The sequence below is a fragment of the Lactuca serriola genome, chromosome 9 (genome assembly GCF_051521515.1).
Source record: "Lactuca serriola cultivar US96UC23 chromosome 9, Lser_US96UC23_V15, whole genome shotgun sequence".
Lineage (NCBI taxonomy): Eukaryota > Viridiplantae > Streptophyta > Magnoliopsida > Asterales > Asteraceae > Lactuca > Lactuca serriola.
The window spans coordinates 113,222,852-113,235,830 of record NC_136416.1 but is presented as its reverse complement, the minus strand read 5'-3'; the positions used below and the strand labels follow the sequence as shown (position 1 = coordinate 113,235,830).

Genomic DNA, 12,979 nt, shown 5'->3' with positions numbered 1-12,979 from the left:
GTTGACCACCACTACCCAAGTAGGTAGTGGGTGGTGCCCCCAAGCAAAACCCTAATGGACCTAGCAAAACCCTAATGGGCTTAAAGATTAATTTTGGGCCTATTGGGCCATGTTTGGGTAGAAATCCCTAATTGTGAGTGTTTGGGCCTTGGACTTATTGGGACACACCTTTGGGCCATTGGGATTGGATTGTGTAGTAAGCCCAAATTATTCCATATCATTTATCTAGTAGAGTAAAGGACTTAATGGATTAAGTCCTTAATGAGTTAAGTGAGAAACACTTAACCTTAATTGTCATTTTATGTGAAACCCTAATTTCACTTGGACTTGAGTTGGGCCTTCCTATTGGGCCTTGGTGATTGGGATAATAATGGACCATCCAAGAGCAAGCAAACGGATTAGAATAATTAAATGGTCTTAGGGTAAGGCCCATATGAGGGTTTGGACCCAATTTGGAAAATTGGGCCATAGTTTGGGCCTTGATGGTTATATAATAATGGGCCATTAAAATGCCAAATGTTGGACTAGACTAAATGGCTGGGCTTTTGATCAAGACCATGTATAGATTTGGGCCCAATTGGGAGATTTGGGCCATAGTTGGGCTTTGGTGCATTATTAGACTTTTGCGCCTTTGGATTGGTCCTTGGGCTTGAGTCAAGCTAAGATTGGGGTAAGGTAGTCTCTTACCCAAGCATGGACTTATGACTATGAGTTGGAACCCAATTATTAATTACGTGTTATTTTGATATTGACAAATCGGGAATCTGTCATCTAGCAGCTATGGTTTTGTCAGCGGGACTTCAGTATTTGAGGTGAGTTTCCTTCAAGTAGGAATGGGCTACGGCCACAATGTCGGCCCATTTAGATGGCAGTAGTTTCGGACTATGGTTTGATGACGGGGTGGTCCAGAGAAGTAGTTCAGTATGCTTGATATCTTTGTGATTCAGGCATGTCTATGTGTTATGTGTTCCGGACTGCGGTGCGATGTAGTATGTAGTATATGTGTTATTGTTATATGTTATGATTTTACTATGCTATGTTCAGTCAGATCCGGACTTCATTCCGATGTAGTGGGCAAGGCCCTAGTTAGTTCCGGACTTCGGTCTGATGCAGTGGGTAAGGCCCTAGTTAGTTCCGAACTTTGGTCTGATGCAGTGGGAAAGGCCCTAGTTAGTTCCGGACTTCGGTTCGATGCAGTGGGCAAGGCCCTAATCAGTTTCGGACTTCGGTTCGATGCAGAGGGCAAGGCCCTAGTCAGTTCCAGACTTCGGTCCGATGTAGAGGGTAAGGCCCTAGTTAGTTCCAGACTTCGTTCCGATGCAGTGGGCAAGGCCTAGTATGTGCTTTATATGTTATTATATGGTATGTGGTAGTTTGGGGGAGCTCACTAAGCTTCATGCTTATAGTTTTAGCTTGGTTTCAGGTACTCAGTTTTCAAAGAGGAGCTCGGGAAGATTGCAATGCACACACCATCTGTTCAGCCTGGGATGTTTATAATTTGATAGTTTGACAATTGTTATGATATTTTGAGATACACTGTTTATGATTTCTATATGATGTTCGATCACTATGGTTTTATTATTAAATTAAAACGAAATTTTTTGACTGTATTTTTGGGATGTTACAAGTTGGTATCAGAGCCTTGGTTTGAGGGATTCGGACGCACTTCCAAGTGTGTCTAAACTCAAACTAAGGAAGTCGTATAAAGTTTTCAAAAGAAAAGAGTTTTAGAAAAGCGAAAAGAATTTTTTTTTGAAAGAAAATAACTTTGAAAAGAGAAAAAGGGGTGTGGTGCGTGCAATCAGCCAAGTTCAAGTAAGTACTCACAAATCACCCATACAAGTTTATGCTATGTTCTGATTATCAGCTTATTTAGAACAACGTGCTAGATTAGGACTAAGGATCTAGGAAGGATGCCTTATATACCCGTTATATGTGTTCCAGCTTGATGAGAACTGCATGCTAGTACAGAATTGTCAGTATGATAACCAGAGTAGTAGATGCTTGATTGTATGTACTCGATGCTCGAATGTTGCTTGCTTTGTGCTATTAGGAGTCTTAGCTATCTTTTACTAACTAGTAAATGAATATGTTACGTTACATATTGCGAGGATTAAATAATTTCAGAAGGTTAGGTCTAGCTCTATTACGCAGCTCTTGTTTGAGTCCAACCATTGCAGGGTAGGATCTCTCATTCGAAGAATTATCTAGTCTGAGTGATATGTAATAGTATTCACGAGCTAGTTATGGGAAGAAAGCTGGGACTTCTTATGCAGCTGATGGCGAAGAGTGGAAAGGTGATTACCCTAGGGCAATCCTAGGATGAGAGTAGCAGAGAGCAGTAGCAGTAGAATGGACTTGGTGGAGTCAAGGCAGTTTTTGAGGAAAGTACGGATAGATGTGGAAGGTAGTATGTGTTGGATAAGGTGTCTAAGTTCATAACTATATTTGGTATGTACTTGACCCAACCCGACATGGTGCATTTGGGTTGCATGGCACCATGCATTTGGATAGACTAAATGAGAGAAATAACACTTGTGGCTTATTAATATATTATAAGTTCTAATATATTAATAGTATTATTTAATTAGTATTGATCAAGAATTAATTTGGAAATAATTAAGTGATCAAATGATAACTAATTAAATATATGGGTTGATTATGTAAATCATCCATAACTTGTATAGTGGGCTAAAAGGCTCCATGGATTATCAAGTTGGGTTAAACCCAAGGATGCTCCATGGGAGTTACAAACCCATGGGTCATGGAAATGAAGATTCATGTCACATTAGGGTTTACATGGTGTAACCCTAGATGTGACACACTATATAAAGAACATGATGCACACCAAAATCGACTCACTACAAGAAAAATACCCTTTAATGACGCGCGAACAATGACACTCACTGATTTACGATACGCATTTTGATGTGTTCTTAAAAATAATGTCAGCCTTCCAAAATTTGAAGGATAGAAGATACGCATTTGTGCATGCCCTAAAATTATTGTCCCACAAAAAAAATTTACAAACACGGAGGGCACCTAAATTAAATGGGCGTCGTCTACAAATGTCGCTTTATATTTTTTTCATTTAAACGCGCGTTTTTAAAGAGGGATCCTCTAAAATTATAAAATTCTAAAATTTTGAAGTAATCTCCCTTATCTCTCATAAAATCGTACAGAGAGCAATTTTCTCCCTCCTCCTTCAATCTAACCTTAGACACAACCACCGTCAATTCGCAACGATATCTTCCTTCTTCCTTGCTCCAGATTTGTGACCTTCTTTGAAGCTATCTTATCCTCCCCCACCTAGTACTACCATACTCGAAATTGATGAAACCCTAACGGCCCTTCATCATCAACAATCAACGCCTCCATCAACTAGCTAGGGCTTTTATGGGAGAACTCCACAAAATTAATCAAGTTTCATCCTCGCAGTGTCGGCGACTCCTTACGCTCACACACGCCTATGCCGATGACTGCGACTTCTTACACTCACAATGTTGGCGATCGGGGTTCTAAGTCCTGGATCCACCTTCTGTCTCCTATCCGTAAGTCGTTTTCTCCTCCGTTACTTCTTTCGAATAGATCGGTCTTCATGTTGATTTGATTTAGATCAATCTGATTTATAATACTTGAGTTAATCTGATTTGATTTGTAAATGAATGTAACTAGATATGCAATTTGTGCTTTCTACCTGAATAATTTGAAGTTTGCTTGCCTGCATTTTGCTCGTTGGTTGTTTTTAATTGTTTCTGCGATTATACGCTTGTCAATTTGAGATCATCTTAGTATTTGTTCATCTATACAATCAAGTTTTTGAGTGAGAAACATAAATGAATTCTATACAGATCATAACAATAAGCAAGTATTTCACTCTTGAATCGCTGATATTTCAGATCACAAAGAACCAAATCTAGGTCACCTCAGTAGAAAATCTCTTCAAGTGAAATAAAAACTTTATGCATTTATCATTTATGACTGTCGGCTAATTATTCTTACCAATAACATTACTTACTTCTAGATCCGTTTGTTTATATTGTAGCTATATGTGATATTTTCAGCCCACTTTGCTTAAAGCCCTCAATTTCGTATCTGATTGGCTTGGGCAATGGCTGAGGGCATCATTCCTGAGGTGCATTCTCTCTCTCTCTCTATCTCTCTCTCTCTCTCTTGAAAACCATAATCACCCTTCTGGTTTTCTGAACCAAGTTCATCCGCTCTTGCCTCCGGTCCTATCTTTGGTAATGTAAGTATATGCACACATGATTACATCTAATGGCCGAAGTTGGTGAAATAACGGCGGCAGCTGAAGTGGGTTCTCATGGCGGAGGTTCAGGATGTTCAAAGTTTTTGCCTTAGGAAAACCCATGAGTTTGTCCTTTCTTTTGATATAACAAATCTTTATATAAATCAAGAATCTTGATTCTTGATTCTAGGTGACATTCAGTGCCACATCACTTGCACCAGAGGTTCAGGATGTTATCCCTTCCGGACTTGTCAGAGAGACTCCATATCTGACTCATTCGATTTTCAACACGCATGATACTTTTGTTCAAAACCTAGTCACTTTTTTAACATGTAAAAGGCTTTTCCTGCTTCTTTATTTATTTATTTATTTTAGTTATCATACGGAGCATGAGCTACTAAGATACATTAGTAAGTTGCAGTCAAAGGATTTGTCATTATGCCACAGTATGATTCCTTTGGGATCTTGCACCATGAAGCTTAATGCAACTACAGAGATGATGCCTGTGACATGGCAGCCTTTGCAGATATGCATCCTTTTGCTCCTACCCAACAAGCATAGGGGTATCAGGTAATCAAATCTTTCTAATTTTGACTTACAATTCCAAATTATATTTCTGTTGACTTTTTTTTAACCTGAGAGCAACATAAAAAAATATCTTGCAAGAAGTGTTCAAGAATTTGGGGGACATTCTGTGTACCATAACCGGATTTGACTCTTTCTCTTTGCAACCAAATGTTGGAGCTGCTGGAGAATATGAATGCACAGGTACATAAACATTGTACTTCTTGTGTCGTTTTAATGGAGCTAACAAAATTGAAACATCATATAAAAATTATTTGGTTTTTATTTTTTACAGGTTGGATTAACAAGTCCATGGTGGATTGGGGTTGATGTTTGTCATCTAAACCTTCACAAGACATTTTGCATTCCACATGGTGGTGGTGGGCCCGAAATGGGCCCCATTGGTGTGAAGAAACACTTGGCACCCTACTTGCCTTCACACCCTGTGGTAAGACAAAACAATAATTTTTTTAGTTTGACGTTTATGTGTAATTAGAGTAATATGTTGTTAAGTTTATATAAATTAATTTGTAAATCTTGATTTAAAGGTTGCCACTAGAGGCAGCCCCTGAGCAGAGTAAGCCACTTGGCACGGTTTCAGCAGCAACTTGGGGTTCAACACTTATCTTGCCTATATCGTATACATACATTGCCATGATGGGATCTCAAGGACTTACAGATGCATACAGTATAGCTATCTTGAATGCAAACTATATGGCAAAACGTCTTGAGGTCTCAATTTCTTTCTTTCCCTATTCATAAATAACAAATATATAATATTTTTTTAATTATTGTTACTATCAAGTTCTCAATTTTTTTCCTTTGGGATTAATTACATTGCAGAGTCACTATCCCATTCTTTTCCGTGGTGTGAGTGGAACAGTTTCCCATGAGTTCATCGTTGATTTGAGACCCTTGAAAGTAAGTTATAATATTATTTAGTCATATTTTTTGTTAAGTAAAAAAGAAATAACAACTAACTTGAATCATATTCATATTCAGACAAGTGCTGGAATAGAGCCAAAAGATGTTGCAAAACGTCTGATTGATTACCGGTTTTATGGTCTAACTATGTCATGTTCAATTCCAGGAACACTAATGATTGAACCCACTGAAAGTGAAAGCAAGGTATTTTTTGAAAAAAAAAGAGTAAAGTTTCTTTAAAAGTTATAATGTTTTTTCCTTTCCTTTCATTTTATATTGTGACATCCCCAAAATCACGGCCAGAAAAGACCGATTTTTTTGTTTATGCTTTATAAAAACCAGAGTACTTCATTTTATAAAAATGTTGCGGAATTTGTTCCCAGAAAAACATGGTAAATACGTTATTAAAACATTTTCGAAGAAGCGTATTTATTTCATTTTAAAACGTTTGGGATGTCATCGTTAATACAGAAACATAAGCATAAACAGAACTTACATTTGTTTACACTAGTGATCTACATCTCTTTAAATCTCTCAGTGTAAAGTAACTTCATATCAACACCTGTGATATAAATAAACTGAGTGGGTCAGGTTGGGAAACCTGGTGAGTACATAGGGTTTTCAACCCACAATAATATAAATATTATGTTAAACAATCAAACAATCCACCCAATTACCCATCCCCATTATCTTCTTTACTCTTAAGAATTTAACCTAAGAGTCATCTATCCTGCATTCGTTTATTCTGAAGTCCCTTACTTCCAGGGTTATAGGACTGGCACTAAATCCATAGCAGCCGATGTTCGTTCGTAAAGCACTAAATCCATAGCTGCTATATCCTACTCATCGGGTACTAAATCCATAGATACCAGTGTTTAATAGGTACTAATCCCATAGATACCAATTCCTAACAGGTACTAAATCCATAGCTACCAGCGTCTAACAGGTACTAAGTCCATAGCTACCAATTCTTAACAGGTATTAAATCCATAGCTACCAGCGTCTAACAGGTACTAAGTCCATAGGTACCGGTGTTCGTCCCATAGGCACTAAGTCTATAGCTGCCAATGTATACTCACATCATCTTCTATCTCTCATCATTCATCTACCCATCTCATACCCAACATATTTGTATATATAAAATACGTATACAATTTAAATCCTTGAAAACATGTATAAAACATTCATCCAGCATAGACAGCTAGTATTCAGATAATATGCACACATAGCACGTAGTTTATATAAAATACTTCATATCTATGTGTAAGATGAAAGGGACTATGCACTCACTTGAAAGGTGGTGACTCAGCACTCGTACCGCGCTTCGATACTCTCAAAACAATTATCCCTTGACGACACCTAGTATCAATACCACTAGGGTTTAGTCTAACGATAATCGTGACAAATTAATAGTCAAGCTATTATTATTATTATATAAGCGTTAAATAACACTCAATATAACTCATAATAATAGCCCAACTACTCATTATAAGTTCCTAATAACGTTACTATATTAAAACATAAGCTATACTAAAGATAGGGTAGGTACAACTCACTTACAGCGGGTTTTTCGCAAAACCGGGCTTCGCTGGAGCAGCGTTCTAGAGCCGAAAGGCTCTTTTCTCGAGGCTCCGGGAGCCTCGGGGCTTCCTTCGGGTGCTAGGGGGTTTACCCTAGGCTTTAGGGGGTTAGGGAGGCTTAGAGAGAGATTCTAGAGAGAGAAATAGAAGTTGGAAGGTGTGAGAAATGAGGATGCCCCGGCACCCTTTTTATAGGCTGGAAAAGCCAAAAACTCGTCGAGTTGGCCTCAAACTCGTCGAGTTCCAGGCCAGGTGTCACCATCTGGTGGCTAGCCTTGGGGAGGAAGCAACGGCCAGGATTGCGCCACGTCACCCGATTTCGCACAGCAGCCTCCCGACTTAGAAAAATCATAACTCTCGCATACGAGCTCCGTTTTTGACGTTCTTTTTTTCCACACGTATGTAAAAACAAGATCTACAACTTTCATTTAGACTCCGTCGGCTAATTGTTGACCGATCTTAAATTTAACAGTAGGAGGAGATTAGACTGCTAAATGACCGCGAAGAATTCGTAACTCCTTCATACGGACTCCGTTTTCGTCCATCTTTTTACCGTTGAGTTCCTATTAATGAGATCTCAAACTCTCATTTAGGTCGTGTAAGCCAAAAACCACTCGAACTAAAATTCGAGTTTCGGGCCGTGCACTGCTAAGCCGAATCTTAGAAAAATCATAACTTCCTCATACGAAGTCAGATTTGGGCGTTCTTTTTATCGACGCTCTTAGTTTAACATATTCTTCAACTTTTGTTTAGATTGCTAAGGCTAAATCTCGCTCTATCATAAATTCACTATTTACGCTTCCCGGTGTCGTGCCGGTTTTGCCGTAAAACTTCGACGGGCCATAACTTCTTCGTTATAACTCGGATTTCGGCGTTCTTTATATGTACGGAAACCTTGTGACATATTCCATAACTTTGTTAAGATTATTTATTCTAAATAATCTTTTGTCAAAAAGTCGTTTTCGACCCCTATTTCCTCTAAATTGACTAGCCCGGATTTGCGGGCGTTACAATTATCTCCCCCTTTGGATGATTACGTCCCGGAATCATCAACGAAACAGGGTCGTATAATGACTCCATATGTTATCTCTTCATCCTAGGTAATAATTATAACTTCTACATTCCTTCAAGTCTATCTCTCAGACTTATTGACTGTATGCAGTACTCGATCGTGCACCTGCTCTCTACCTTAGGCTAGACTCCCAATTATGACCTTCAAGTCACAATCTCGATCCTTAATGGATACGAACTTGAGATGATTTCTTTTATTACTACTATGGATTGATGTGTCATATTCTAATGACCTATCATCGTATGTTGCAACACTTAGACTTAGGTCTCTTAGAGTTAAATTCTAAAACAGACTATGCCTTCCTTCATGTTCTAATGTGATATAATCACACTTTAACATTTGGCATTTCTAGCTACCAACTTCTTTAACAACGAGCGCGATATTTCTATTGATCGCTTTGATTTCAATCGTTTGGTTTAAGTCGGACGCTACATCGATCTTGATTTTCTAAACCACATAGCATACTTAGCGTAGTCGGACTCAATTCGATATGACCACTAGGGTCGGAACATCAACACTCTTCTTAGTCATTACCGAAACGATGGTAACGACACACTTGAATAAAACGAAATCAATTACTAGCTTTTTGGTAACCTTGTGACTTTCCCTGATCCAAGTGTGAGTCCTGTGCTTCCGGTAGTATAGGCCTCTACTACCATTCACACCTACTCATACTCGTCCCAAGTATTGTCTCACAGTTTCCCAAGTTACCATGCAGCAAATCACACAATCATTCAACACATCAGATAACAAAACGAAGGTTTTATATTATTTCTTGAAACGATTACATAGGTGTTCAAGTTCACCCTAGACTATGCCTCTACTAGGCTACATCATACGAAACTATAGCTACTGCATAATCCGATCTTCGGGTAAGAAGTCCTCATTCTTGATTCCTCACATGGTTCCCTGCTTCGTCGAGGATCATGTGAAATGCCCTTGGCCTTGGTGGCGTTTCTGGTCTTGCTGCTTTATTTTTCCTTGGGCAGTCTCTGGACATGTGCCCCTTGCCTCCACATCCATAGCATGCTTTATCATTATGTGTGCAGTCCTTGGAATACTGACCAGTCCTCCCACACTTGTAACAAGTCACTTCTTCATTGCACTTCCCACCATGCTTCTTCTTGCATTTATCACACCATCTCGCTTCACCTCCATCTCCTCCTCCAAGCTTTGAGAATTTGCTTTCCTTGTTGGACCTTGAAGATCCTTCAAACTTCCGCTTTTCTCCTGCCTTATCTTTTTCTAGACCCTTTTCTCTTATCTAGGCCTCTACGTTCTTAGCTGCCCTAACAGCTGTTTTCAAGGTAGTTGCCATTTTGACCATTGGGCCAAAGTCAGTGGGCAGTCCGTTAGCAAACCTATCAATCTTGGAGAGTTCAGTAGGCACCAAGTAGGGGAATAGCTTCATCCTCTCGGTGAATGCGGTGGCATACTCATCAACACTCATATTTCCTTTCTTCAGGTTCTGAAACTCGTTGTTTAGGTCTATCAGATCTATCTCCGAGCAGTACTGCATTTTCAACTGTTCCAAGAACTCCTCCCATGACATCCTTATGGCTTCTCCTCGTGGCATCGTATCTGCCAATAGCTTCCACCAGCTCAAGACTCCAGTTTTCAGTTGTCTTACGGCAAAGACAGTCTTCTGTTTCTCGCTACAGTCGCAGCTCTCAAACACCATTTCCATCTCGGAGATCCAATCCATAATCTCAACAGGCTTTGGTCTTCCTGAGAGACTTGGTGGTTTCGCACCAAAGAAATTCTTGTACACCCGCCCATCCTTGTTGTTTCTCCCTTCTGGGCCATCCCTTTGCTCACCTTGAGTCCCTAATTGACTCACTTGGCGGCTGTAGTTCCCTTCCTCAGATTGCTCGGGAACTGGCTCCGTCGGTTCAACATGTACGGTAGGTTCATCCCTATTCAACATCCGTCTCATTTCTTCCCTTTGTTCAGCCAACATAGCCCGAATCATGGCTTGAACTCCAGCCATGGTGACTGGCTCAGGCGCAACTTCTTCTACTACAAGTATTTGCTGAACCACTGGGGGTTGGTTTCTGTTCCCATTTGCGTTTACGTTTCCGCTACGGGTTCTTGCCATCTTGATCTATACACCGAATAAGGTGAATCTAGATCTTAATTTAGGATTGACGTCTTAAATCATCCTTATCACCCCCGAAACGTTTATATGCTAGTTCTAATATCGTAGTTAAACGCTTAGAATCCTAAACACGTAAGGTTTCCAGATCCGGTCGGCAATAGACCATAGATCCGAACAAATAACAACATATCATGCACAAAGCATTTAGCACATAAAAGCAATTTAGGCATCATTCCTAAAATAAGCTAGTGCTCACACCTCACAATCATCGCTTAGCATTCTAAGTTTAAGTCTAAAAATAAATCCATATTCCTAGTTTGCTTAAACTAATGATCTGATACCCAATGTGACATCCCCAAAATCGCAGCCAGAAAAGACCGATTTTTTTGTATATGCTTTATAAAAATCAGAGTACTTCATTTTATAAAAATGTTGCGGAATTTGTTCCCAGAAAAACAAGGTAAATACGTTATTAAAACATTTTCGAAGAAACGTATTTATTTCATTTTAAACCGTTTGGGATGTCATCGTTAATACAGAAACATAAGCATAAACAGAACTTACATTTGTTTACACTAGTGATCTACATCTCTTTAAATCTCTCAGTGTAAAGTGACTTCATATCAACACCTGTGATATAAATAAACTGAGTGGGTCAGGTTGGTAAACCTGGTGAGTACATAGGGTTTTCAACCCACAATAATATAAATATTATGTTAAACAATCAAACAATCCACCCAATTACCCACCCAATTACCCATCCCCATTATCTTCTTTACTCTTAAGGATTTAACCTAAGAGTCATCTATCCTGCATTCGTTTATTCTGAAGTCCCTTACTTCCAGGGTTATAGGACTGGCACTAAATCCATAGCTGCCGATGTTCGTTCGTAAAGCACTAAATCCATAGTTGCTATATCCTACTCATCGGGTACTAAATCCATAGCTACCAGTGTTTAATAGGTACTAAGTCCATAGCTACCAATTCCTAACAGGTACTAAATCCATAGCTACCAGCGTCTAACAGGTACTAAGCCCATAGCTACCAATTCCTAACAGGTATTAAATCCATAGCTACCAGCGTCTAACAGGTACTAAGTCCATATCTACCGGTGTTCGTCCCATAGGCACTAAGTCTATAGCTGCCAATGTATACTCACATAATCTTCTATCTCTCATCATTCATTTACCCATCTCATACCCAACATATTTGTATATATAAAATACGTATACAATTTAAATCCTTGAAAACATGTATAAAACGTTCATCCAGCATAGATAGCAAGTATTCAGATAATATGCACACATAGCACGTAGTTTATATAAAATACTTCATATCTATGTGTAAGATGAAAGGGACCATGCACTCACTTGAAAGGTGGTGACTCAGCACTCGGACCGCGCTTCGATACTCTCAAAACAATTATCCCTTGACGACACCTAGTATCAATACCACTAGGGTTTAGTCTAATGATAATCGCGACAAATTAATAGTCTAGCTATTATTATTATTATATAAGCGTTAAATAACACTCAATATAACTAATAATAATAGCCCAAATACTCATTATAAGTTCCTAATAACGTTACTATATTAAAACAAAAGCTATACTAAAGATAGGGTAGGTACAACTCACTTACAGCGGGTTTTTCGCAAAACCGGGCTTCGCTGGAGCAGCGTTCCAGAGCCGAAAGACTCTTTTCTCGAGGCTCCGGGAGCCTCGGGGCTTCCTTCGGGTGCTAGGGGGTTTACCCTAGGCTTTAGGTGGTTAGGGAGGCTTAGAGAGAGATTCTAGAGAGAGAAATAGAAGTTGGAAGGTGTGAGAAATGAGGATGCCCCGGCACCCTTTTTATAGGCTGGAAAAGCCAAAAAATCATCGAGTTGGCCTCAAACTCGTCGAGTTGGCCTCAAACTTGTCGAGTTCCAGGCCAGGTGTCACCATCTGGTGGCTAGCCTTGGGGAGGAAGCAACGGCCAGGATTGCGCCACGTCACCCGATTTCGCACAGCAGCCTCCCGACTTAGAAAAATCATAACTCTCGCATACGAGCTCCGTTTTTGACGTTCTTTTTTTCCATGCGTAGGTAAAAACAAGATCTACAACTTTCATTTAGACTCCGTTGGCTAATTCTTGACCGATCTTAAATTTAACAGTAGGAGGAGATTAGACTGCTAAATGACCGCGAAGAATTCGTAACTCCTTCATACAGACTCCGTTTTCGTCCATCTTTTTACTGTTGAGTTCCTATTAATGAGATCTTCAACTCTCATTTAGGTCGTGTAAGCCAAAAACCACTCGAACTAAAACTCGAGTTTCGGGTCGTGCACTGCTAAGCCGAATCTTAGAAAAATCATAACTTCCTCATACGAAGTCAGATTTGGGCGTTCTTTTTATCGACGCTCTTAGTTTAACATATTCTTCAACTTTTGTTTAGATTGCTAAGGCTAAATCTCGCTCTATCGTAAATTCACTATTTACGCTTCCCAGTGTCGT

At 39.4% G+C, this 12,979-nt stretch overlaps 1 long non-coding RNA gene across 1 annotated transcript; it reads left to right on the top strand.

The window, feature by feature from the left end:
* The first annotated feature begins 5,401 nt into the window (after positions 1 to 5,401).
* LOC145073179 (uncharacterized) lies at positions 5,402 to 5,872 on the top strand. Its single transcript, XR_013691283.1, has 3 exons — positions 5,402 to 5,545; positions 5,657 to 5,734; positions 5,816 to 5,872. It is a non-coding gene; the product is annotated as an uncharacterized LOC145073179 (long non-coding RNA).
* Positions 5,873 to 12,979: the final 7,107 nt, after the last annotated feature.